This window comes from Chinchilla lanigera, unplaced genomic scaffold (genome assembly GCF_000276665.1).
Source record: "Chinchilla lanigera isolate Chin_1 unplaced genomic scaffold, ChiLan1.0 scaffold00005, whole genome shotgun sequence".
Classification (NCBI taxonomy): domain Eukaryota; kingdom Metazoa; phylum Chordata; class Mammalia; order Rodentia; family Chinchillidae; genus Chinchilla; species Chinchilla lanigera.
In genome coordinates, this window is record NW_004955406.1 from 535,765 (window position 1) to 561,549 (window position 25,785).

Below are 25,785 nucleotides of genomic sequence, written 5' to 3' on the forward strand. Positions count from 1 at the left end.
CACCATCACCTACTGAAGAATATCTTGGTTGCTTCCAAGGCTTTGCAATTATGAGTAAAGCTATTATAAACATCCACGTGCACACTTTTGTGTAGAAAAAAAAGCTTAAGAATCTTTGAGTATTTGCCACAGAATGCAACTGCTGAGTCCTGTGGTAAGAGCATGTTTAGCTTCGAAGAAACCTACATTTCCAAATTAACCATATGTGATGGTTGAAACACTGTGTCAACTTGGGGAGTCTAGAGGTTTGGCTAAGTAACTTAGCAGGAAGCCAGAGTGCTTACTTTGTATACATCCTGAGCCTGTGGAAGAGGAGGGCAAAGATTATGTGAGAGCTACAGGCCCCTTAGGTGGGGGTAGCCTGTTTACAAAGTAAGGCAAGAAAGAAGCTGCTTGCCGCCATTCCTCCGGTTTGCTCTGGCTGTTTGCTGTTTGGCTGCCGTTCCCCCCTTTGCTCTTGTTGCTTTGCTGTCTTCTCCCTTCCAACCAAGTATGGACTGAAACCTCCACAAACTGTAAGCTAAATAAACTTTTCCTTCCTTCATTTTGGGCGTTGGATATTTTGTCTCAGCAACGAGAGAAAAGTAACCAAGACACCATACTATTTTGCATTCCTACTCAATGAACAAGAATTTCTTTGCTCTGACATCTCTCTATTTACTTTTTAAATTTCTTTCATCACCATTTGTAGTTTTCCTCATATAGAACTATATATATTTTGGTAGGTTTATACTTAAATATTTTGGGGGGTGTTAAGGTAAATGGTATTGTTTTTAATTTCAAATTCCACTTATTCATTGCTAATATATAAGTCAGGGATTGACTTTTATATATTAATTTCTATCCTGCAATCTTGCTATCATTACTTATTACATCCAAGAGCTTGTTTTCTTTCCTTTTTAGATTTTCTTCATAAACTGTAGCATCATCTGTAAATAAAGGCAGTTTAATTTCTTCTTTTGCTATCTGCATACATTTTATTTTATCTTATCATAATACTTCCAGTACAATGCTAAGAAGGCATACAGATGGGACATGGTTGGCAACTTTCTGATTTTAGAGGGGAAAGTTCCAGTTTCTCAGCTGTATGTATGATTTAGCTGTAGATTTTGTATAGATTTTCTTTAACAAGATGAAGAAGCTCCCTTGTATTCTATAGTCATTTATAATGAATGGATGCTGGAGTTTGCCAAATGCCTTCTGTGCATGTACTGATATAATCACATACACTTTCTTCTGTAGCCTTTTAATGCAATGGATTATATTAATTGATTTTTTAAATGTTGAACTAGACTTGCACATCCATAATAAATTGCACTTAGTCATAGTTTATAAGTTTTTTTATATATTATTTGATCTGATTTGCTAATATTTTGTTGAGGGCATTTGCATCTATATTTATGAACTACTGGTCTATGGATTTCCTCTGTCTCTGTCTCCTAGTCTCCCTTCCTCTCTCCCTCTCTCTCCCTTTCTCTCTCTCTGTCTCTCTCTCTTTCTCTCTCTCTTTCTCTCTCTCTCTCTCTCTCTCTCTCTCTCTCTCTCTCTCTCTCTCTCTCTCTCTCTCTCTCCAGTTTTGGTGGCTGGCTGATGCTGATCTTATAGGATGAGTAAGAAAGTATGCAATCTGTTTCTATCTTTTGAGAGAAATTGTACAGAACTGGTATAATTTCTTCCTTTAATGTTTGGTAGAATTCACCAATAAATCCATCTGGGCTTGGTGCTGTTCTGAAAACATATTAATCATTGATTGAACTTTTATATATAAACAAGGACTGCTAAAAAATATGCTGTGTGTTTAAATAAAAATATTTATCACACTGAAAGACATATTGTCATTAATTCCCCTTAAAATTCTCCCCCTCTCTTCAAACACATGTATCCTCTCATTTCTGCCACTTTCAAAAGCGGCTTTGGAAGTCCTCTTTCCTGTTTCAATTCCACTGTTAGGGCTGCCTTGAATCAATCCAAAATGTTTACTTTTCACATTCACTTCAATTTGGGGAAGAGCCAGAAGTACACGGTGTCAGTTAGATTTGGTAAATAAAGTGGATGAGGACACACTAATATTTTTACTTGAAAGAAATGCCCTAAACATTTTGAGTCAATTCAGGATGCTGAGGCAGCCATGACGGTGTGACTAAAAATGCTCATGAAAGAGATTTCCACAGAGTGGCAAGAATGTTGTGCGTCCAAAGGGAAGGGTCATGTTTTGAGGAGGGTCAATGGCACTGAGTCCTCAAGTCTAATACATTTTTTAAAATTCACTGTAGTTGGTGATCATACCTCATAGATATTTATGAAAGTCTACAGCATCACATATCTTTTAACTTTCTGGTTAGAGTTCATAATTGTAAAATAAGCAGGCATTGTCAACCATATCTGCCCATTGGATCTTATTAATTCTAAGAGGTACCTATTTTCACAAGCCAACATCTCTGAAATCAAGAAGTACCTTATGACAGCATCTTTTATTTGCTGAAATCTAATAATATTTTGGGAAGTCTAATAATATTTTGGGAAGTGTTTACTCTAAATTAGACACCATTCTGATTGATTTATTTAACACTTTCACTAATTTGACATGGTGTGATACCCTATCTTAGTTACTTTTCTTGTTGCTGAAACAAAATACCTGACACCTACAAATGAAGGAAGGAAAGGTTTATTTGGCTCACAGTTTGTAGAGTTTTCAGTCCACAGTCAGCTGGCTCCGAGGCAGGGAGGCGCATGGCAGAGGGGCATCGCAGAGAAGGAACAGTGCATGATAGGCAAAAGGTAGCAAAATAAGCAAGCAAGGGGCAAGACAAGCTTCTGTCTCTTATATTGTATCCAGGGTACTTGGATCATGGTAGTTCCAAGCCAATCAGTGGACTGATTTAGTAACCATGTACCTTTAATCCTAGAAGCCTTAATCCTAGCATTGCACTATGAATCACTTAAGATGCAGCCACCTCTGAAAATGCCCCACCTATGACAGCATGAGGCTTTAGGGGACATCTAGACATAGCCATAGCATGCTCTTAGGCTCATTTCACTGGTGGAGAAGTAAGGCAGGGAAAGAGTCACATGCTTAAGGAACTACAGTGTGACTCATTGCTAGAATATTTGCCTAGCATATGGGAGCCCCTGGGTTTGATCCCCAGCACTGCAAAAATAAATAAGTAAATAAATAACCAGCCAACACGCTCAGGGCTGCGTATCTAATACACGGCACAAATGAGCTTTGAACCTTGAGAATCTGGCTCCAGAGTTTAAGTCCTTAACCAAAAAAGATGTGTGACTATTAAAGGATCCCAAAAAGGAAGGATAACTGGGACATTTGTGGCTGGAGAACAGCAGAGCTCAAAGGTTCAGTGACAGCTGCCTGCATGACACTGGCATGGAGTCCTTCCCTTGCCCACGAAGCATCCCTCAGATCTTCCCGAAGCGCCCTTTGATCCAGGGCCTTGAGTTGTTTCTGCAGTGCTGAGTACATGTGGAATACCAAGACACAGGTACAGATGTCCGAAGAACATAGTGTGGGAAACTCGTGACCACTTTCCTCCCCAAGGCAATGTACCAGCAGATATCTAAGAGGCGGTGCAACTCTGACACCTACAATTATTTTTTGTCCTTTTTTGGTGCTGTTTGACCCTGAGTTCAGTGGAAATTTTATCACTCACTTTGGGCAGAAACCAGGGAAGAAGAATGGGATTAGAGAAGGGGAGGATTGTTCCAAATATTCTGTTATTTTCCAGACTCTGCTTCCCATGAGCACTAAGGGAAAAGCCTCTGCAGATGTAGCTCTCATGATAAATCACTTTTTAATCAGTCATAATTTTGTATTAAGTGCTGAATAAATGCCCTTTGTTTCATACTTAAACTGTCAGTGGCTAACATCAGGAGGGCAGACTAGTGCCTGTCATTAGAGAGAGGGAAATCAATACTGGTTTTAATTAAAGGCAGGCATAGCTGAGCTTAGAGGCAAGGGTGTCTCCTTGGCAGGGCATCTCCCCTTCCAGTTCTTGCAGAAGTTCACCTCGGAAGTTGAGATGCAGCCAGACGCAGGGACAGAAGTGGTCCAAGGCTTTGAGGGAGGAAGCAAGATTTCACCCAGCCTGTCCGCTGGGATCGCCATGAGGCATGGGCAAAAGTAGATCCAGGCTTCTGTTGGAGAGACAGTCTTTTCATTTGCAGCTTAAAAGAGAATTGAAGGACAGACAGACATTCTTGTCACTTAGGGTTTATTATGCTGTGGAAGCCAGCGTATGACCTAGGATTTTCAATGACTCCTTTCATATTATGTTTTATGACTTGAGATTTTCCTCACTTCATAGAACCAGAGCCCAGCAAGACAGAATGCAGTCTTTGACAGCCTAAGGATGGAAGTAACATTCACAAAGCGAGGATTTCACAGAGGTGTAAGGACCAGGGGATGGATGGTTGAGGTGCCTCCTTGACAGTTGCCTTCTTGGTAGTTTGTCCTTGGTACCAAGATGTTTGTAATCTATCTGTAGAGAGAAAACAGGTACATTCAGAGCGTTATGACAATAAGAAGTGGTTACATTGAGTCAACTCTCCTAATAGGACATAGAGAGACTGAGGAAGGAGAGCGATGAGACGCCTTAGTGAATGGAGGCTGACGGCACTTCCATGGTTCAAGCACCTTCCCAGCACAGTTTCTCTTGCTCTCTGGTTGCCAAGAGCCACAGGTGCTGCCCCACTGTTAGTTTTCATAGGCAGCATACCCACGGCACAGCGACCGCTGTTTCCTCATGGGATGAGAACTCCACCTAAGCCTGATTTTGTCATCAGCGCTTGGGTCAATTGTAGTTTCTAGGGTTCTAAATAATCTTCAGGAGCCACCTCAAGATGGCTTAGGATAAAACAGAGTACAGTGATGGGATTCAGAGGCCCGGAGTTAACGCCTGCATCAGGATGATCAAGAACCTGGCCCTTAGGCCTGCATCTCCTGAGCTCAGCCCTCGATAGCAGGCCTGGGTGGGTGACACTGAAGGAGCTGGGGACACCCACAGGCATTTCTGGGATCCCTGGTGCTCTGCACCCCAGAATCAGCACACTGTCTTCATATCAGCATCCATTTTTCCCTAAATTCCTGTGCTTCCATGAAACCCAATGAAAATATGCCCTATTTTAAATTAACATGTTTGTGCAGGACATGAGCAGGAGGCCTAGATTCCATTATAGAGTCAATAAATCAATAACATGCTTGTTGCTGTTATTAAATCACTTTGAAAATGCATTGCACATTGCAAGCGTAGGGTTCCTTGGAGCCAGCAGGGGGACCCTGTTCATGCCCCATGTTTTAGAGTTACTGCCTTAAAATATCCAAGGTCTCTGTCTCTGCTTGACACCCAGCAGGGCACCAAGGGTCCTTGTCTCTGTCTTTCTTGGGGACATTCTCTGACCCTCTGCTCTGTGTGGGTCACCGGGTGCTGGAGATTAGGAGCGAGAGTGAGCCGATATCACACTGAACAGGGGTGACTCCCACACAGAAGAAACACGGGGAAGATGGTGAGGGCTCTGACCCACCACGGCTGCCACCAGCCACGCTTTGCAGAAGCCCAGTGGTTCTGAACACAGTGCCACCGTCCACAGCAGCTAGCTTCTTTCCCCTTTGCCCTGCGCATGCTCATGTGACCCCAGGGTGGTCCTGTTTCTACAGGCTCCATGCCATGTGCCAGGCAATCCCAAGGCAGCCGTTTCCACAGGTTAACAGGCCGACCACACCCAGTCAACACTCTCTTCCTCTGCCTTCTTCCTTCCTCCCCCCTCTTCTTCTCTCCGCCTTTCCCTCCTCTTCCTCCTCTATTCTCCTCCTCCTCCTCTTCCTTCTTTTCCTCCTTCATCTCCTCGGTCTGCTCCTCTTCTCCTCCTCCTCCCCTTCTCTTCCTCCTCCTCCTTTTCCTCCTTCTTCCCTACTGCAGTAGGGACTGAACCTACGGCCTCCCTGTGCAGCTGCACTGTGCTGCATCCCCAGCCTACCTTCAGCAATGCTCTTTTTCACTGAGACAGAATCTCACTGAGTCACTAAGTTTCCCAGACTGGCCTCGATCTTGCGATCCTCCTTCCTGCCTCAGTTGCCCAGATTGCTGGTATTATAGGTATCCACCATCATGCCAGGGTAGCACATTTTTCTGTTGTAGGTCTCTACATGCTCTGTCCTGAGATGGTCTTAGAAAGCAGGCATTTTGCTTAGGGGATCACAAATAATTGTATATCTTGTTTATGCCAGTTATTTGTGGATGAACCACACAAATGCTGCAATTCCTGCTGTACCATACATATTTCTTTAGGTTTTTATGTTATGCTTTGTTTTCTTCTGCATTGTTCAGCAACTGGGTAAAGTTGGTTTTCAATATATATGCACGGATTTGTAGAGGAATGGATGGTGCAGTACTCCAGACAGGCCTGTGTGCCAGGAGATGACTGGATCAAGAGCAATGATTTTGACAGAGTTGAGAAAGGAGGGGGGATGCAAGTGATCACAGAATAGTACTGCATACTACTTATTGACATATGAGAAGAGTATTTAATTAATAATTGCACAGTGAAACAGGACCTATCTCCAGGTTAAAAATTCTTATAGTGAATTTCTTACAATCATTCTCCTTTAAGATTATAGTATAGGGCTGGGGATTTAGCTCAGCGGCAAAGCGCCTGCCTGGCAAGTGCAAGGTCGTGAGTTCGGTTCCCGGTACCAGAGAAAAACAAAAACAAGCAAACAAACAAACAAACAAAAAGATTATAGTATAACTAATACATTAGTACTTTCAGGTGATGTTACTAATGATTCCTTAATTTTTTAATCTTTAAATTAAGCTCTGTTTGACAGTATTGTAGTTGTTTGATTTCTGTGATGAGCATAGGAAGAAGAATTTATTACAGAGATCTCTGAATTATTTCTCATTTGACTGGAAATTCTTTGAGAGCCAGGGTATATCATTTACTGCAATATGCTTTTTATTTAAGATTCTTTTTGATTTATAGAGAAATTGAGAACATACTACAAAGTCTTCCTCTATACTCAAACACCTAGTTTCCCTATTATTATCTTATATTAGCATGGTTCATTTGTTACAATTAATGAACCGCTATATATTATATGTTATTATTGGCTAAGGTCCACTCTTGACTTTGATCTCCTTGGTTTTACCTCATGCCCTTTTCATCTTCCAGGGCCCTCTAGGAGACATCATTGTGTTTATTCTCCATGTCCCTTTAGGTTCCTCCTAACAGCTTTGAGTAGTCTGGTCAGATATGCTGTAGATGCTCATTGATTGTATATTGTCTATTTCTTTTTCCTGTTATTAAAGTAGGGTCCTGGGGTTTAGAAGTATGATCACAGAGGTAGGCTGCCAGTTTCATCACATCCTTGCAAGGGTGCATCCTGTCACCATGACTAGCACTGTGGTGTTGCCCCTGATCAGCTGGCTAAGATAATGCTTGTCAGTTTCTTACTGGGTGATTCATCTTTCCCCCCAACATTTTTGTACTACAGTTTGTGGAAGGACATCACTACGCCAAGCCCACACTTACAGAGTACAGACTTCATGCTCCTCCTCCTTGAAAGCAAATCATCTGCACAAATCATTTGGAATCCTGCTAAACAGAGAAGTGGTGTCTTTTTTCCTCTTAATTTATTAATTTATTTATGTTAACATGGACTTGTAAATATTTAGATATTTGTTTTGTATTCCAATAATCTAAGTCTATAGTGATGATGCGTGAGCTTAATTCTTTCCACCATTCTGGTTACAAACTGAATTGGAGAAGAACTGAACCAAATTCAATGGCTGAATTCAATGTTAACTTCATGGGGAAGTTTGATTCAGTTCTTATCCAATTTAGCTTGCAACCAGAATCATGGAAAGAAGTTCATTAGTCAAGGTATCAGTGTATTTTATTTTATTGGTCAAATTATTCAAGCTTTGGATCTTGAGAGCTGTTTTAGTTAACCCGTATGCTGCTCTGACATACTCACATTATCATGGGCCTTGCTGGGGTGGGGAGAGGTGACCTGTTCTTATTTTCTGGTACATGGTACATGATATATTTCAACTGCTAGAGCTTTCAATGATACAAACAGCCCTCTGTGCCACAGGCTTGCACCACTGTCTTAGTGTGTCAGCTCTTCATTGATGTAGCAAAACTCTTGAGATAAGCAATTTAAAGGGAGGAAAGGTTGATTTGGCTTATGGTATTAGAGGGCTCAGTCCTTAGTCACTCAGTGCTGTTGCTTTGGTTTTATCTGTGGTGATGCAGTACATTGTGGTGGGAACATCTCATAGAAGAAGCCTGTTCACGTCATGGTGATCAGGAAGCAAAGAGAGAGAGGAGGAGGCACCTGGGTGCCAGGATTCCCCTCCTGGCCAGGCCCCAGTGACTCACTTCCTCCCACTGGGTCTTTCCTCTTGAAGGTGCCACACCTCCCCACAGCCTCATGGGAGGTGGACCAAGCCAGGAACACATGGGCCTTTGAGAAACACTGAAGATCCAAACCAGAGTGTACAGTAACTCAGTTAGTGGGTTGCTGAAATAAATGTACCCTACACTGAATTATAATACAAGTTATCTGACAATCATCTTTATCCACAGTGTAATTCTCAAAACACTGACATCTCAGTGGTTGTTTCCTCCAAAAATACTACATTACCTACTATTTTATATTGAGGGCTTCCCTTCCAAACATGTTTACATTTCTACCTCTGCATTTCAGCTTTTGGGAAGTACCTAAAGTCATTTCAGCAACATCTGTGTGCATTTATGTACATAACTCTAAGGGCTCCCCAAAATATAAAGAGTGTCAGGGCAAAACTCTCAAAGCTCAATGAATTTCCACAGCCAAGTTGGAGCTGGAGTGTTGTTTTTGCTCCCCTTGTTTTTGGTCTTGCTCTGTCTCCCATTGCTCAAGTGGAAAAAGACATTAACCTAGGAGCTAAGAAAAGAAAATAAGAGGCCTTTCAGAAGTGTTGGGTCAACACTCTTTACTCCAGCCTCCTCCTCCAGGGCTCTCCTGCCCTCTAGCCTGGCTCCAGACCACGAATTTCCAGGGAGTTCTTTGCCTTTTGATCTCCTCACTGATCTAATGCAATTGTCCACTGGCAGAAGTGCTGCGAGGTGCAGAATAAAATAATGAAGCTAATTTGATTTGCACTCTGCACCCACCCTGAAGATCTACATGTCTTTATTGTATTAGGTTCCTAATGAGATTCTCCATCTGCGCTCTAAGGGGGCAGGAGCGCAGCGTCTGGGGGAAGAGGTCATCTCAAGAGATGTTTGCCGTTTACATTGAGTCTTTAATGGGGATGGACCCAGCTGCCCTTGAGTCCTAAGGTGATCATATTTCCCTTCCTGGACTCTGCTGGACAAGAAGTGGGGAGGCTGCCCCTGCTGCAGAGACCTGAGTGCCTCCCTTACTTCCAAGAGAAGGAAACTGCACGAGAGGTCAGTGCTGGGCTGAGCGCTTCCTAGGAAGAGCTCCATGCAGATGTCCAGCCCAGGCATCGGTTCCAGGAGATGTGCTCCTTCCTGTGCATCTGTCCTCACATCGAGTTTCCACCCACACTGTATACAGTGGGAAATGACGCTAGCGTTCCCAGGTCCCTCCCCAGGGCACCAAATTCCCTGAGGCGTTTCAGTGGCGTCCAGGTAAGTGCAGGGGTTTCAGATGAAGTCCCATCCAAGTCTGGTTGGTAGGGACTGCTTGAGCAGGACAGGATAGGAAGTTCATCCTGGAGAACCGTGTCCCTTCCAACCCAGTCAGTCACCCCCAGAAGCACCCCGCCACACCCACAAGGAGCTGTAACCTGTTTCATCCAGCCCACCTGCCACGTTCCTAGCCCCTCTTTGTATCCATCAGGATGCTGGCAGCACTTCTTCGCGATCCAAAATATCTGATTTGTTTCTTTCAAGTTACACCATCTACTGGGGTTATAACATGACAGAATTTTGGCCTTTTGTTTTTCTCCAAAAGCTGTTTTTGAACTGCCCCAAAATCTTGCTGAGAAGTCTGATTTAATCCATATAACGCATTTATGAGTGAATTGTTTTGAGACCCAGGTTGGGAGGTGGGCACAAACACCGGCATCACAATCCACAAGTTTATTACTCCAATTTGAAAGGGTTTTGGATTATTTCAGATAATGAATAAGTGGGTGGAACCGGAGTGTGGCCCAAGGAACTACTTTATAAAAGCAAATGTCGCTTAGCTTGTTTTCCACCTCTCCAGAATTCCTGAGACCGTGGGAGGGAAGCAAAAGCCAGGTGATTGGCATCACGACGACTTTCCTGGGGGAGAAAGGCAGTTTATAGCTAATCTAAGGTCTTTAAGAGGAATCTATCAGCTTTGGTTTGGCTCTCAGTGGACAGGTGTCTGTATCATAGAAGCACCATACATAATTCACCACCAGAGAGCCCCACAACTTAGCAGGAAGGCTAAATTACCTGTCACTTCCACAAAGGGTGTTCCCTTCAGGTCAAGGTTGAGAGCTCTGGTAAACTCGCCTGAGGAAGGGCACATCAGCTCCTATTTAAATGTCAGCGCTGGTGGGAAATGCATGCTGGCTATTTGCCCCTTGGATCTTCTGGCTTCTTTTGCAGAGCCAATTAACACGTTCTCATTCCGAAGTCAGGCTGGAAAGATGCGAGTGAGACTGCTCGCTTTAATGATCAGAGTCCACTCGGTGTAGGTCCAGAGGATGGATGTGGGGAAAGCCAGGCTCTCCTCATGGCAGGGATGGGTGGGGGTTCTGGAGAGGGGGGCGTCCTCACAGCTTAAGCAGAATATGAAAGCATCTCATTATTACCCACGCTAGGACCCTAGGTCTGGTCCCAGGTAGACCCTGACCTAGAAGCGCAGTTCCACCTGGCTGTCATTAAGCTGCAGACAATACCCTCCCTTTGATGGACTGGCGAGTGATTGGCATGTGAGAAGTGGAAGCAGGTGGAGCCCGTGTTGGGGAGGCCAGGGGTTTGGGTGTCACCTGTGTAGCTTTGGGGACCATTTGAAGCACTGCTCATGGAGTTCGCTTCGGATTCATCACCCATATCTCAGAAACATTGTCTTAAAACAAGACAGACCAGAGGCCAGAGGTGAGGGTGATGCTTACTCCCTTTTTCCAGGTTTCCTTGTGGGGCTGGTGAGGGAAGGTTCAATAGTAGTTTTAACACTTTCATTGTTTTCCAAGATCTTCATACTTTCGAAGTAAACTTTCAGTTTCATTAAAGAATTGGGTTTAATAAGTTATTTACTTCTAACACAGTGGAAAGGATGACTGCTTGTTTTTGAGGGTATCTGAATATAGAAGAATATTTCATTCTACAAATACATACTAATTAACTTTACATGTTAATAAAATTAATAGAATGGAAATTAGAGATCAAGTCTTCAATATGTGCCAAGTTTATTGTATTCAGTAAGGCAGAAGAGCAGAAAAGAAAAAAATCATAACCACAAGTATTTTGAAAGTTAAGAAATAAAATCCAAGGCCACCAGGTATCAGGATTAATGGATGTTGATTTGTAAATTTTTGATGGACTACGTGATTGAGAGCTCACTGCCCCAGTTTGGAAAAATCTTCATGTTTAAATTCAAATGCTCTCTTAATTGAGAAAATCCTCTCAGATAGCTCTCAGGAAAATATAGTGCTTTCAAATTGAGCAGAGCATTTGTCAGGTTAATTTGGTAAGCTCAGGAGAAACACAAATGCTTAATTCAACAAAGAGCATTTTCTGTATATCTGATGGTAGAAACTGATACTTTCTTCAGAGTTTTACTTGAGGACAATATAAAACATAACTTGAGTTTTCTAATTAGCTTTTATAGATATGTCCAATTTATGAGTGAATTCAATATGAAAAGTTCTAGCAAAGTACAGACTTCAAAAGCTAATTTTTCTCTTTCAAATTTCTTATTTGTGCACATGTATGTTTTATACACAGTCCAGGTAAATTCTGATTATTTGTATGGACACTCCAACTGCTGTCTTTCTGTTCTTCTAAGTAATTCTGAATATAACCAGGTGGAAACTGCTTTTACTTGGGGCTGGGGATTTAGCTCAGCGGCGCAGCACCTGCCTGGCAAGCACAAGGTCGTGAGTTTGATTCCTGATACTGGAAGAGAAAAACAAAACAAAAAAACCCCTGAAACTGTTTTTACTTAAGGTTGGCTGAAATCAGACATTCCTTCAAAGTGTACACACAGCATATAGATGCTGAGAGTTTGTGGGTGACCCACTCTGGCGGCCACTGGGTGTTCAGTGGCATTGAGACAGGAAACACAGGCTGTGGACACAACGGGAACCATCGGATGGGAAAGTTCTCAGGCGAGGAGGTGGAAGGAGAAGCAGAATCTACTACTGTTGTCATTTCAAGGCTGAGTTCTCACTTTCAAGTCAAAAGCCTGGAAAAGTTCCTTTTATGCTCCTTGTTGAGATTTCTGGGGGGCATAGCACACGGGAACTTAGAGCTCTTCTTGTTACACAAGGATGTGACCCTCTGGATACACCTATGGGGCGCAAGTGCCCTTGCCTGGAAATGGAATTTGAATGAGTCTTATGACTTGAAATGCCAGTTATACACTGACAGCTCCCAAATTTACACCCGCCCCGGCGTCCCCCCTGAATTGCAAACTCATGTATCAAACTCCATAACAGCTGTCTCCACTGGAAGTCCACACCTGAAATGTAACAAGCTCAAAGGTGAACTCATAATTTCAAACTTTCACTTTTCATTTCAGTTCCTTCTTCGGCAGTTCTCCCCAGCACGATCAGCAGCAAACCCCTTTCTCTAGTGGATCCAGCCCTAACTTGAGCCCTGCTAAATGTCTCCCTGTCTCTCACATTCTCAGCCCTTCTGTGATGAAGCCGTGTTTCTCACTTGCAGATGCATCTAGAACCCCACTGCGCTTCCTCAGGTCACCGCTGCCTCCCTGGCCCGAGCCAAGCTTATCCTGTCCCGAGTCCTACACCTCTCCCACAGGCTTTCCTGTTATTCTCCCTTCTCCTGAGCCGCTTGCTAGGGTCACACAGCAGGCTCTTGACCCCTGGTAGAGGCAGATGAGGTCACAGAGTACCGTTGGTCTTTGGCTTTGTCCCTGACCCCTCTGATCTCCCTCTCAGTTCTCCCTCTGTTGCCCCAGGCCTGTTGCCCTGCTCTCCTTGGAGTGCACCAGCACGTCTCTCCCAGGGCCTGGGGTCATTCACCGGCTTCCCCCACAGGGCCGCGTCTCCTCGTCTCCTCTCTGTCACTACTGTGCTCAAAGGGCTCCTTCTCTGAGAGGCCCTCCCTCACTCCTCTCTGCTCTTTTCTCCTTAGCACTCACCGTGGTGTGATGGAACCTAATGATCCACTTTGTTTACTGTCTCTCCTGCCCCAGGTTGGACATCCCCGAATCCGGTCTTTTGTCCGTTTCCTTCTCGGCCAGGGCCTGCCAGCACCTGGAACACAGTAGTACTTAATGGCAGGTATGGAATGAATAGATACATTTGCTTAAGAAAATGTAAAATTCTTCCAAATGGGAAGGAGACTGAGAAATGGAGGGAAAGGAAGGGAGGGGAGGGGCAGGGAGGGGCGGGGGATGAAAAAGAATTAAGTTGTATTTTGTACCTGCACTAACTCTCCTTGATGAATGTGATCAGTATGTAATGCAAACGTGTACCAATAAAAAATGAAAACAAAAACATAAAAGTAGACCTGATAACTTCTATAATCCTTACTCTTTTTAATATTTTAAAATATTTTAAAAATTTCTTTACATATATGTAATCTCATGTATAGTTTATATATATGATATAGATATATCTTTAACTCTATATCTATATCTATCTATATCTATATCTGTATCTCTATCTGTATATCTACATCTATCTATATCTTTCTATCTATCTATCTATCTATACATATATATTTACCCTTTTGGGTGTGCCATTTTATGCATTTCATAAATGCCTAGGCTTGTACAGACCCTACTGGAATCAAGACACAGAACAATTCTGTCACCCTTCAAGAAAGTCATCATGGTGTTTCTTTCTAATCAAGTTTTTCAGTCTGTCTCACCCTTAAACACCACTGACCTGCTGTTTTGCCTTTTTCAGAAGTTCATATAAATGCAGCCACACAATGTGTAGCTTTTTAGGTCTGGTTTCTTCTACTTAGCATGGTGCATTTCAGGTACATCCATGTGGTTGGGTATATTAGTAAGTTTTTCTGTTTGTTTTTGAACATTATTCTATTACATGGTTATGCCAGACTGAATTTTTGGTATTTCCAGAAGACCATGAATAAAAGGAATGTATTATCAAGTTGTATATCACAAAAACTAAGTCTCTGGTAAAATACATAACTTTTTGCAAGTATTATAGAACTCAGGTTAGTGGTTTAGTTTTTAAACTAAGTGTACAAAAACAACCCAAGGAAAATACATCCCAAATAATGGTTGGTTTTGATCAGTAACTACTTTTTTTTCTATTCTTATACTGTAGTTTTAAAATGTTTATGAAGGCTAGCTTTTCTATGATACAAAAACTTTATTTTGGAAAATATGATATACTTGTGTAGAAGTTAAATTGCCCAGAAGATGTGATTTTAGGAAATGAAATATATATTTATTCCTTCTAAGTTTAAAATTGTATCCAACTACATTGGTCAGCTAAACTTTTAGAGAGGAATAAGAAAGCTTCATGTTCAAAAAAAAGTTTATTTTATCCAAACAAGGAAATTGGATGCTAGTTTTAAGTTATAATTTATGATTTTTCAGTCTAGTTTTATATTTGCCATCAAGAGCTGCTGCTTCTTTAAGAAACAAGGGTCTCTGAACAGTTTCTGAAGTCATAGATCATATATAAATAGGTTGTTTGCTCTTGGTACAGATGCCATCATTAGTAACTACTTTTGGGCTCTTTGAGAGCTAAATAATTCCGCGACGCATCATTGAGCATTCAGTTGCTTCACGGCAGATGGTTCCGGGGGCCCATCTGCTCACGGCAGTGTTTTCAACAAGCCCCCTTCACCTGCCCCAAAAGGCTGGGAAGCATTAGAATATTCATCCCACGCCAGGTGCGCTTCCTTGGTTCCCCATACTAGGGACGGGGACCACTGCCTCTTTTTCTTCCTTTCTTGAACCCAGAAAGGAACCCTTGGCCTGGCTAAGTGTCAGAAGGCTTACACTAGGTGTCTGGAACACTAAAGGGAGACTTCCTGGATTTCAAGGACCTGTAAACTTGCCCGAGTCATCGTGCATATATGCGTGTGTGCGTGCGTGATGCGTGTGTGTGTATGTGTGTGTGTGTGTGTGTGTATAGGCAGGTGATTGCTTCCCTAGACTGACATATGTGTGTGTGTGTAGGCAGGTGATCACTTTTCTAGACTCACCATAGTAAAAATGAGATATTAGGCAGCTAGTTACCTATGTCTGTTACCTATTACTCCTGCCATTAATATGGGCTGAAGCCCTGTCAGCCTCTTGTGAGTCTGTGGGGATAAAGGATGCACTCTCCTGCCTTTGAGCACATAAGGAATCTCTCCATCAAGGTCAGGGTGAACAGAAGAAATCCAAGGAGGAGCTCCTGCTGACCCCATATGGACAAGAGTGCATGGAGTACAATATCTGGATGCAGAGAGGATCCTGGGGTGAGGGAAAGGGGACGCAGCTAGCTTCATTCCAGAAATCCCAAATGCCCCATTACCTATGTGATCTCTGAGAAGTGGACTGGTGGCATGCGATGAATAAGACATGGGCAGCAGCTGCTCAATGAAGGTGCAGAATTTTCTGTTCCAGATTGGAAAATAACCAAGGAAGATAAAGTTGGTGAAGAGGAAACACAGAATGTGAGCAAGAGGACTTTTGAAAAAGAGAACAATAAATTATCAACCCGCTGAGCACCCTGAACCCAACATGTGAAGTCAGCACTGCAAATGATGTAAGACTTTTCAGGTATTGAGTAATTAGAGAGATGTCACTTTATCTCCTAATTTGTCAGCAAAGGGAATGCTGAAAGGAATCACAGTTCTCTGTGATTTCAAAGAATAGCATCAGTGCTGACTACTGCTCCTCTTCGGTCAGTGTTTGGTGCTTAAGTATTAAAATAGTCTGTAATTTAATTTGTCTTCCTAAGGGAGCAAATGGATTCTGATTTAATTGAAGAAAAATTGCTGTAGTTCTCAGATGTATATTTCAGAGAGCTGTTCAAAGACCATTTAATTTTCTCTTATTTTCTTTTTATAAAAATACAAAAAATACTAGGAAAGATGGGAATCTTTAGCTTACTGAAAGAATGTCACTTGTTCACTGGTGGTAATTCTAACCTTATAGTCATTCATTCACTTATAATAGGCATTTATTAAATTCCTACTAGTTGCCCAGAATAGAATAAGGTTTATGGTAGACCCTATTTTCAAGCTTAAAGATTTTCCTAGTTTCTCAGCCAAAACTCCTCTGCTGAATTGTTGGTGTCAGAGGTGAGTGATTTATTACCAGCCCCCAGTCTGAAGGAGTGGCCCGTGGTAGGAGTCTGAGAGCACACAGGATCCTGATGCTGTCATCAATGTCATCTTGATGATCCTGTCAAGAATAGCCATTAAAATTGACTTTACTGTCATTCCTACTATTGCTTTCAAAGCAGAATTACTACCCCAGATTACAGATTGCTTTCAGTGGTGGTGGATAATTTAGAACTCAGTTAATTTAATTCCATTTTGTTTTGGGGGAGCATTAATTACTTAAGTATGTTCAGCACTATTTGTCCTATGAAGAACCCCAATTACAGGACTTATTTTATGCCTTCAAGTAATCCGTAACCTGACTGGGGAAAGAAGACAGATCTACCCAACATGGTAAGAAACAACCAAGAAGCTGTAAGACCTTCTAGGAGTGCACCGTTAAGATCTGAGTGCATTCTAAGCAGGGAAAGAGGTTCAGAGAGCTCATCCCAGCCTCCTTCAGAATGATATCCATCTATCCTTCTTAGCTACAATGGACAAGCCAAGCATTTGTTTTCTTTTCTTTCCAGTGTTTGTGGTACTGGGGATTGAGCCCTGTGCCTTTGCACTGAACTGGGTCCTCAGTCATTTTTCATGTTTTATTTTGAGACAAGGTCTTGCTAAGTCACTAAGTTACCCAGACTAGGCTTGAGTGTTTGAAGCTCCTGCCTCAGCTTTCCAGAGTGCTGGGATTGAAGGTTTGTGCCACCGTGTCTAGCTACATTTGATTTCTGCAGAGAAGAAATGGAGATAAAGAGGTTTGGGTTAACTTTAAGGAATTTGGGTGATTTTTTTTAAAAATGGAAGGAGTTGCATGATAGTTCTGTAGGTTTGGACAAGGCCAAGCCTGAGTGAATACACAGAAGTAGGAGTGATTGGCCGTGGAGGGGAGTGGCCCCACTTGGGCAAAGGGGCGTGTTCTGAAGTGGTGAGAAAGGCTGGTGTTGGACGAGTTGGAGCTGAGTGCAGTTGACCTCACCTAAGAGTCTGTGTCAGGAAGCAGGACAACTTACCGCAAGTCCTGTGCAAATCCATACACACAGGTCTCATGCCACAGCTGTTGTGGCCAGCAGGGCCCCAGACCTACCCAGCAGAGGCCGAGGCACCAGAGCCACAGGTTATCATGAGTACCTACTACACTGTCTTATAGCTCAACTGAAAATCACCACCCAGCAAGAACTGACATTACACTTCAGAAAAAAGATGGTTGTAGAGATACAAATATTTCTCCAAAACTGGAAAGAGGAAAGCAAGTTATTAGCAAGCAATTTTATTTTATTTATTTCTGCAGTGATGCCTTGTGCATTCTAAGCAAGAGATTTACCACTGAGCTCCATCCTCAGCCTAGCAAGCATTTTTAAAAGAAGGACCATTAGAATAAGCAGGAGGTTTTCAAGAGCAGGGGTGGGAGTGTGGGTCTTTTCATTCTTCAACTCAAAGAATAAACAAACCAACGAACTAAACTGATTCTTCCAAAATGTTTGCAGTCAGTAAGACACATTATCATCATAAAAATCACTGATTCTTCAGTGAATGTCTTGCTTTCTTATTGCTAGATACAATACCCAACACCCACAATTTAAAGAAGAAAATGTTCACTTTGGCTCACAGTTTGTAGAGATTTCAGTCCATAGTTGGTTTGCTCTACCATAGGACAGCATAGCAGAGGAGACTGGCAAGGGGAAAACAGCACGTTGCATGGTGGCAGGGACCAGAGTGAGATCAAGGGAGGAGGAGGGAGACAGACCCTTCCAGGCCACGCCCCCGGTGACCCCCTCCTCCAGCCAGACTTCACCTCCGAACACTGCATTTAGTGAAAAGCTCATCAGTGGAATGATGCACTGATGAGTATCACATACCGAATTGCCTCCTGAAAGCCCCACCCATGAGCCCAGGAGACCTTTGGGGATATCTAGACATCAACCATAGCAGTGAATTTGGCCATGTTGAAACATCCAAGTGGTGAGTTTCGGGAATATTGTGATAGCGTGTGATTACAAAAAAGTCCCATTGACTTTGGATCACTTTCTTCCTGTCTTTACTTATTTATAAGTGCCTATTGCAGAGTGGACATGTGGGAAAAGTCACGTCAAAAATAACACCAATACAATGAAATCCTCTCTTTCTGTTTTGGTCATCTTCATGTGGAATCTTATGCAGGGATCTACTGTCCGAAACCATTACAGCAGGGGCAGTTTTGCTAAAGCAGAAGAAAGGAGCTCAACCTGCATGCACTCAGTGCCCTGCCCCTCATACCTGCGGGGAACCCTCCTACCACTCAGTGTGCGTTCTTTTTGTTGTTGTTGTTCTATCTTTCCACTACAGTATCATGTCTTTTTACATTTTTTAATTGACAAAGAAAAATTGTCTGTATTTCTCATTTGCAACATGACACTTTGAAATACATTTACGTTGTGCAATGCCTAAACTCAGCTAACAGCATATGCATTACCTCCTGTACTTCATTCCTTGTGGTGAGAACACTTGAAATCTCAACAACTTTCAAATATACAGTTGTACCATGCTGCTTTCCACATCTCTTGAACTGGTACCTCTTGTCGGACTGACATGTAGACCCTTTGACCACCCTCTCTGCAGTCTCCAACTTCACCAACCTGTTCTCCACTTTTGTGAGTTCCTGTGTTCTAAGACCCACATGAAGGTGAGATCTCGTGGTGTTTTCCTCCCTGTGCCCCTACTCAGTAAGTTTTCTTCACAGCGTCAACACTGACTGACCTAAAATCCCCAAGTTCAGTTTCTTTGATGTCTAGGACAAAATGACATCGATGACGTTTGGGCATTAACCAACATCTCCTTTTCTATTAAAACATAGTTACATTTTTATCTTTGTTGACCTGTACATAAGTCATTCTCTTTTCCTAGTAAATATTCTGCCATTCACTATCACTAGCATACAGCCTATTGGTATGGCACTCAAGAGATAAAATGTTCAAATAACTAGATTTTTAACTAAAATTAATAAATTTTGTGCACAATGACATAAATATTTATATCTTTGGACTGAAAAAGAAAAAAAACACAAAAATGACCCTTCTCATTATAACTAGAGGCAGATACCATTAACAAGAAGTCATTGTCTTACTGTAACCAAAATGCATTAATTTCTCAGGGCTGTTGTAACACAAACTTAGTTGCTAAAATAGCAGAAATATATTGTCAGAAATGTATTAGAGGCAAGAAGTCCAAGGTCAAGATGTCACTTGTGCTGATTCCTTCCAAGGCTGGGAGGCCTCAGTTCCAAGCTTTTGTCCCACCCTCTGATGGCAGCTGGTGAGTTTGGCTTCCTTGGCTTGTAGGCACCACCCCACCTTCTGCCTTCATCTATGTACGGTTCTCCGTCTGTGCATGTCTGGCTCGTGTGCACGGTTCCTTTTCTTATAAGGACACCAGTTACATTGGGTCAGGGTCCACCCATACCACCTCACCTTGACCACAACCGTGGTCTCATTCATAGGTTTTGCAACATCTTCGAGGAAGACAGAATTCAACCCACAAGAGCAAGAGTATGTTACTGGCTGCTCTCTACTTGATTACGATGCATGTGCTTGCTGCCCTGTCCTCTAGCAAGGGTGAACTCTGGCACGTCTGGTGTGACTTCTATGTTGGAAGCTGTGGGAACTGCATGCTCAGGATCCAACAAGTGGAAATACATCCTGGGTTGCTCACCTGGGAAGCTGTCTTGAAAAAAATATCTTTAAGGGGTGATATAATGAATGAGAAGCCAAGCTAATACAAATGATGCAATGAAGGCAAACAAAAGACCCTCTAGGACTTTGCTAATGGCCACAGAGACTGCCACTGAGTCTCATGGTCCATGTACACCCACAATTATGGTACTGCAGAAAAGGTATTGTTTATTTCAGAGTTCCTATCACTTTAGTGGGAAGCGTAGTCAGTCAATGACGTGAGGGGCTTTTTACTGCTGAAGTTTTGCCTTTCCAAATACCATGTCTTCCCTCTTTCTGTCAACAACTGCCCCTTCCCTGGCCACCTTCCCTACACTGGATCCCTTTATTACTGAGAGTCAGGCATGACTCAGACATTGAAGATGCACTGCTGAGAGAGATAGAATCCTCATAAAAGGGACAGACAGACCAGATTCTTAAGATAAAGTGGTTGAATTTTGCAAAAACTGGCAGTCTACCTGCAGAAAGTAAAGAAATAACTGCATCACAATATGTGTACTGGGTACTCTCCATGCTAAGGACTCTGAGGTGACAGAGGAGAAATGAACTGTGTGCTGGGATTGGCACATATGGGCAGAAATGTCTGTGCATATGAAATCTGAAAGCCCTGACTTCAAATCCAGATCTCTTGGAATAATTAGGTCACCAAGGGCAAATTCTTCAACATCTCTGCATTTCCATTCATTCTTCTTTGGGGAAGTGAGCATGGTGCCGCTCTCCTCATTGTGAGGGTTATAAGGCTTTGGATACTTCAGGGCCCACCCAGGAACCTGCTGGACTACAGCTACTCAAAATGCGTTTTGAATGCATGATTGGGGGAGATTAAGTCCCTATTGGAAAGTGATGGCTAACAGGAAGTAGCATGTATTTGGTTTTAAATTGAGCAGTCTTCACTTGCTATAAGATTCAAAGAAGAGAAGGGAGGGTCACTGTACTTCCTGATGAGCTCTGGCCTCCCAGGGGTCTGGACAGCCAGCCACTAGAGGACAGTGGTGCTTACGTATTTCCAACACTCAGTTGATAAGGATGCCCTGTGGCACTTACATGTGGGAAAAAGACAATGATTGTGAAGTACTTACAGCCTTAGAATATGAGAATTTAAAATCCTTATCCCCTGCAAATGCCATCTGAAATTTTGGTAATTTCTCTGAAATAAAGCAAAGAGAAGTAAGGTGAATATAGAGTCTTAAAAAATCTACATTTTAACTAAGCTAAACTATGAGGGCCTGTGAATGAAATTATAATTTCAAAATCATCTATTTTCAGCTTTGCTAGCCATAAGATTTCTTCACGTTGATCTCTCTAAGAACCATACAGATATTCCTCCTTGAATGACCTGTTTTACCACTGTGTGGATTTATGAGCCTTCTTTTTTGTTTGTACAGTGCTGTACAACTTGTTTATAGAGGCTTAGTGTCTTTTTCTGGTACCATACACCCTGTTTATACAGTACTGTAATTTTTGCTGATTGTACTGTATAGTTCAGTACCATAGTTCTATGTTCTGTTATACATTAAGTACTGCATGTAAGAGTTATGCAAATAAAAGCAAAGTCATCAAGGCTGGAGCGTCCTTTCACCATTTCTTTGTTCTGTAAGGAACATACATTATTGTACTATATATACTTTATACAATTCCTCATTTAGCAACTAACTCAGTTAACAATGCAGTCACAGGGCCATAACTGGGTCATTACAGGGGGTCCTTCTATACAAATTTGTATTTCAAAATCTACAGGACACATAAAATGCAAATTGTTACATAACTATGTGAAGTGATTCAAAACCAGGATGAGTTAGTCAACTTGTGACTTTACGATGAAGGGTCAGCTTCCCTCTGACACTGGGAGGTGGTACTTGAGATATAGCATAACCTCCAGGTGCTTGAAGGGAAGGAGTCATTTAAAACCTTTGTAAATCTTCAGAGTGTGGGAGAGATGTGGTCCAGTTCAGAACATTTCTGTTCCCAAAATGAAAATATAAAGAATGATCAGTGTAAGTGTTTTCATTATAATTTGCATGGAGAAGCTGATTTCCTTTTTGTTTTTCCTAGTCCCGGGAATCAAACAAAGGACCTTGCAATTGCCAGGCAGGTGCTATGCTGCTGAGCTATATCCCTGACCCCTGATTTCAATCTGCCTTCCCTGTGTGCCTTGCAGCTTTGTGTAGATACACAAACATAAATTAATAGTGTCTTTACAACCATGGAACTAATCCTATATCTATTTGCTTAAGTTACTCAAGTAATTCTCACATCTCTGGTCCTTTCACTGTAGTGGTAACAGTAGAGGTAACTTTCATGAAGAAAATAATGGAATAAAGGTAAGAGGTTTCCTGGTAGTTACAAACACCTAAGCAATTTCCATGAAAACTGCTACTCCAGTCATAACTACCAGTGTGATCACAAAGCGTGAGCAGGTCTTAAAGTTAGGATCAGACAACTCTTTGTAGATAGTTTCACTTATGCTCTTTATAAGGAGACCTAATTATATTGATGCTTCTTCAATCACCGTGTGCTCCTTAGAAGACACTGACTACAGATTTGAAAATTATTGGTGAAAAAATGCTCTCGGAATAAAAAGCACCCCTACCAACAAATGACTGACCCTCAGTTATGAAATGACTAAATTACAGTGATTAAATCCAAAGTAATTTTAGAATTTTGTTACAATAGGAAATTGAGCTTCTTCCTCCAGGTTTCCTTAGTGATACGAGCTGCTCATTTTGCCACTTGGCTGAGTCTGCAGTCTAAAACCAACAGTGTTTTGTATCTTCCCGTACGAAACAAGAAAAACGTGCACAGCTGACCTAAAACAACACTTGGCTCATTCAGAGCAAAGTTGGAATCAGTCAAGAGCAAATTCCAAATTATGAAAGCAGATCGTCTCGCACACCTACACTCACGTAAGGTGGTGGAGTGTCCCTGTTTGGGTGTTTTATTTGAGGACAAGGACTTGACAGTTAAGTTCTGGATGTCCTATCACTTCTCTGGGCAGCACAGGAAAATGAGCCCAGCTCTGGATACTACAGTAGGATTTCTCTCCCAGCCCTTCTCCCTCGCCCCTGTTCCGTTTCATTTATGTACAGTGAGCGTCCAATAAGCCCTGACTGCTGCCGCTTTCCTGCTTAACATTTCCAGTCTCCCAACATTAGTGCAGACAGAATCAGAGGCATTTACTTTTCAGTCTGCAGTGCCCCTGGTGCCAGAGCAGCTGGAGAGGGTGACACGGCTGAGGAGCCTGCTAATCTCAATGGCCCTTGGGTCTTTTCCTGTAAAAGACACAGCAAGCAAACATGCCAAGTGCTATATATAAAGAGCTGGATGTCACTGCGGTGCAGAAGCCCTCGTGGTGCTGTCTGTCTGGCACCGCGATTCCTGAGACCGTGCACCCCTTGGACAAGCACCAGTGGCAAGAACAGTTGCCAGGCTGAATCACAGCTCCATTCGTACAGTCCTGCGGGAGAAGGGCTGATCAAGCTTTGAATTCTTCTGCCCAAATGGGTGCAGACAGGGTTTAAGATGGGACAAAACAAGCCGCCTCGTCGTAATTATTGTCCAACTGTAATGACAAGACAAGCAAGTGCAGGAACAGGAAAAAGTCACTTTGGTGGTGGCTGAGGACCGGCTCTCTTTCCAAACACTGTGACAAACACATCTTCTCGGCCAAAAATATAATCCTTAACTAGGTGAGCTAAGCAGAAATCCTCTACTTGACATGATAAAGCTAACCGTCAGGTGTGTCATCTTTTAAAATGATGGTTTCTAAGAAATTAGGCATTTTTTATTGTCTAAAGTATGAAAAAAACACCTATCTTGTCAAATATTAAATAGCCACTGTAGTGACTGACTTACTGTAATGGATGTAACAAGTCTTACCTCAAATAAAAAAATAACAAAAGAAGAATGCAGAGTTGCTCACCCAATAAACCGTGTGTGAGTAACACCGTTGCTCTCACTTCTAACAACCACTTGTAATAAATTTGGGAGTTTTTACTGGAGTGGTATCTATTGTATTTAAAAAATCTTCTCTATTCTTGTCTTCCTCAGATATTGACAAATTAACAAAAAAGAGACACTTGAACAGCTTTCAAAGTTATATTTTTTTTTTTTTTTTTTTTTTTTTTTTTTTTTTTTTTTTTGTTTTTCTCCGGTACCAGGAACCGAACTCACGACCTCGCACTTGCCAGGCAGGTGCTTTTGCCGCTGAGCTAAATCCCCAGCCCCCAAAGTTATATTTTCTAAACATCATAAATTGAATGTGTTTGGGGATTATAAACTTTAAAGGGCTAATATTAACTTTATAAAATATTTAAATAATTCTTATGAAAAATATTATTAACAGAAAAAAATTTTAATCATTCAAGATGATTTTTAAAAATAATTTTGGTTTGTCTTGGACAATTATATGAACATACTTAGAATTCTTAACTATCTGGACAGGCATACTAAATTTTACCCTTATGATAGCTACTTGAAATTTTGTTATTATTTGATAATTATTAAATTATTATTGTCATAATGAAATGTGATATTATAGACAGAATTAGCAACCTTATAAAACCATTTCTGCTTTGAGAGGAAGCAGCATAATTTTATTTGCAATTGAGAATTATTCTATTATTATATTCTTTTTACTATGCCTGGGTGCCTATTTATACAGAATAGAGTTTTTAAAGAGGTACAGTCTTAATTAAAGTACTATATAAATATTAGACAGGTGCAATATACGAATATATACTATGTACATATATAAATGTGTTTATTCAAATACAGTATAAGTAGTATATGTAAAGCCACGATTACTTAAGATTTTAAGCACTCAAATGGTTTAATTATTCTCTTCTTCCAAATAAATGTGTGTTGAGGTTCACAAGCTCATCAGAGGTAAAGCGATGCTCCTTCCCAGGGCAAGCAGAAAGTGCCGGGTGGGGCGGCCGAGGGGGAGGCCGGGACCCAGAGCCAGGCTTGCATTTCTTTTCATTACTTGTGAAACGTTCGTCACCTGCAGTAGCCATCACTCTAGGTCTTAAACAGTTTGGCCCGACAGCACTGGAAACCCTATAACCTCAATTTTTAAACGGTGTGCTGCTCGGACCTCACCGGGCTGTGACATTATTTCCTCTGCCTTCCGAGTTAAGAAAATTACTTTTAGCAGGTCATAGTCTAGGCGGGATTATTACAGAATTGGAAGAAGCATGTTCCATTTCTCAGGCACCAGACAGCATTATGGGGGTCTCGTGGATATGTTTTCTTTCTTCTCCCCCGACTTGCGCAAGAGCCCTGCGTTCCTTTTGGATGAAGACAGGACTTCTCGGCACCCATTCCGCCTCGAGTTTAATGAAGTTGTTAAAGTAGCAAGACTGACAGGTTAATTATCCTTTATAAAAGGGGGACAAATTGAACTGTGTCTTTCCATCATTTTTTGATCTATCAGGAAGCGCGGGAGGTGCGCAGATGCAGCTCTGGTGAATAGAGCCGCTAATCCACTCTGCGATTCTCGCCTGACCCTGCTCTCCCCACCGGGGCTGCCCGATATCGCAGTTGGTTTTTGTTTCACATTCAACAGATTCCACTTTATTATAAATTCAGAAGGATT

The 25,785-nt window shown here is 42.0% G+C and overlaps 1 long non-coding RNA gene across 1 annotated transcript; it reads right to left on the reverse strand.

Moving 5' to 3' along the window:
* Positions 1–2,963: 2,963 nt before the first annotated feature.
* Positions 2,964–15,768, reverse strand: LOC106149784. Its single transcript, XR_001236175.1, has 3 exons — positions 15,690–15,768; positions 13,328–13,442; positions 2,964–4,493 (listed from the first exon to the last, which is right to left on the reverse strand). It is a non-coding gene; the product is annotated as an uncharacterized LOC106149784 (long non-coding RNA).
* Positions 15,769–25,785: the final 10,017 nt, after the last annotated feature.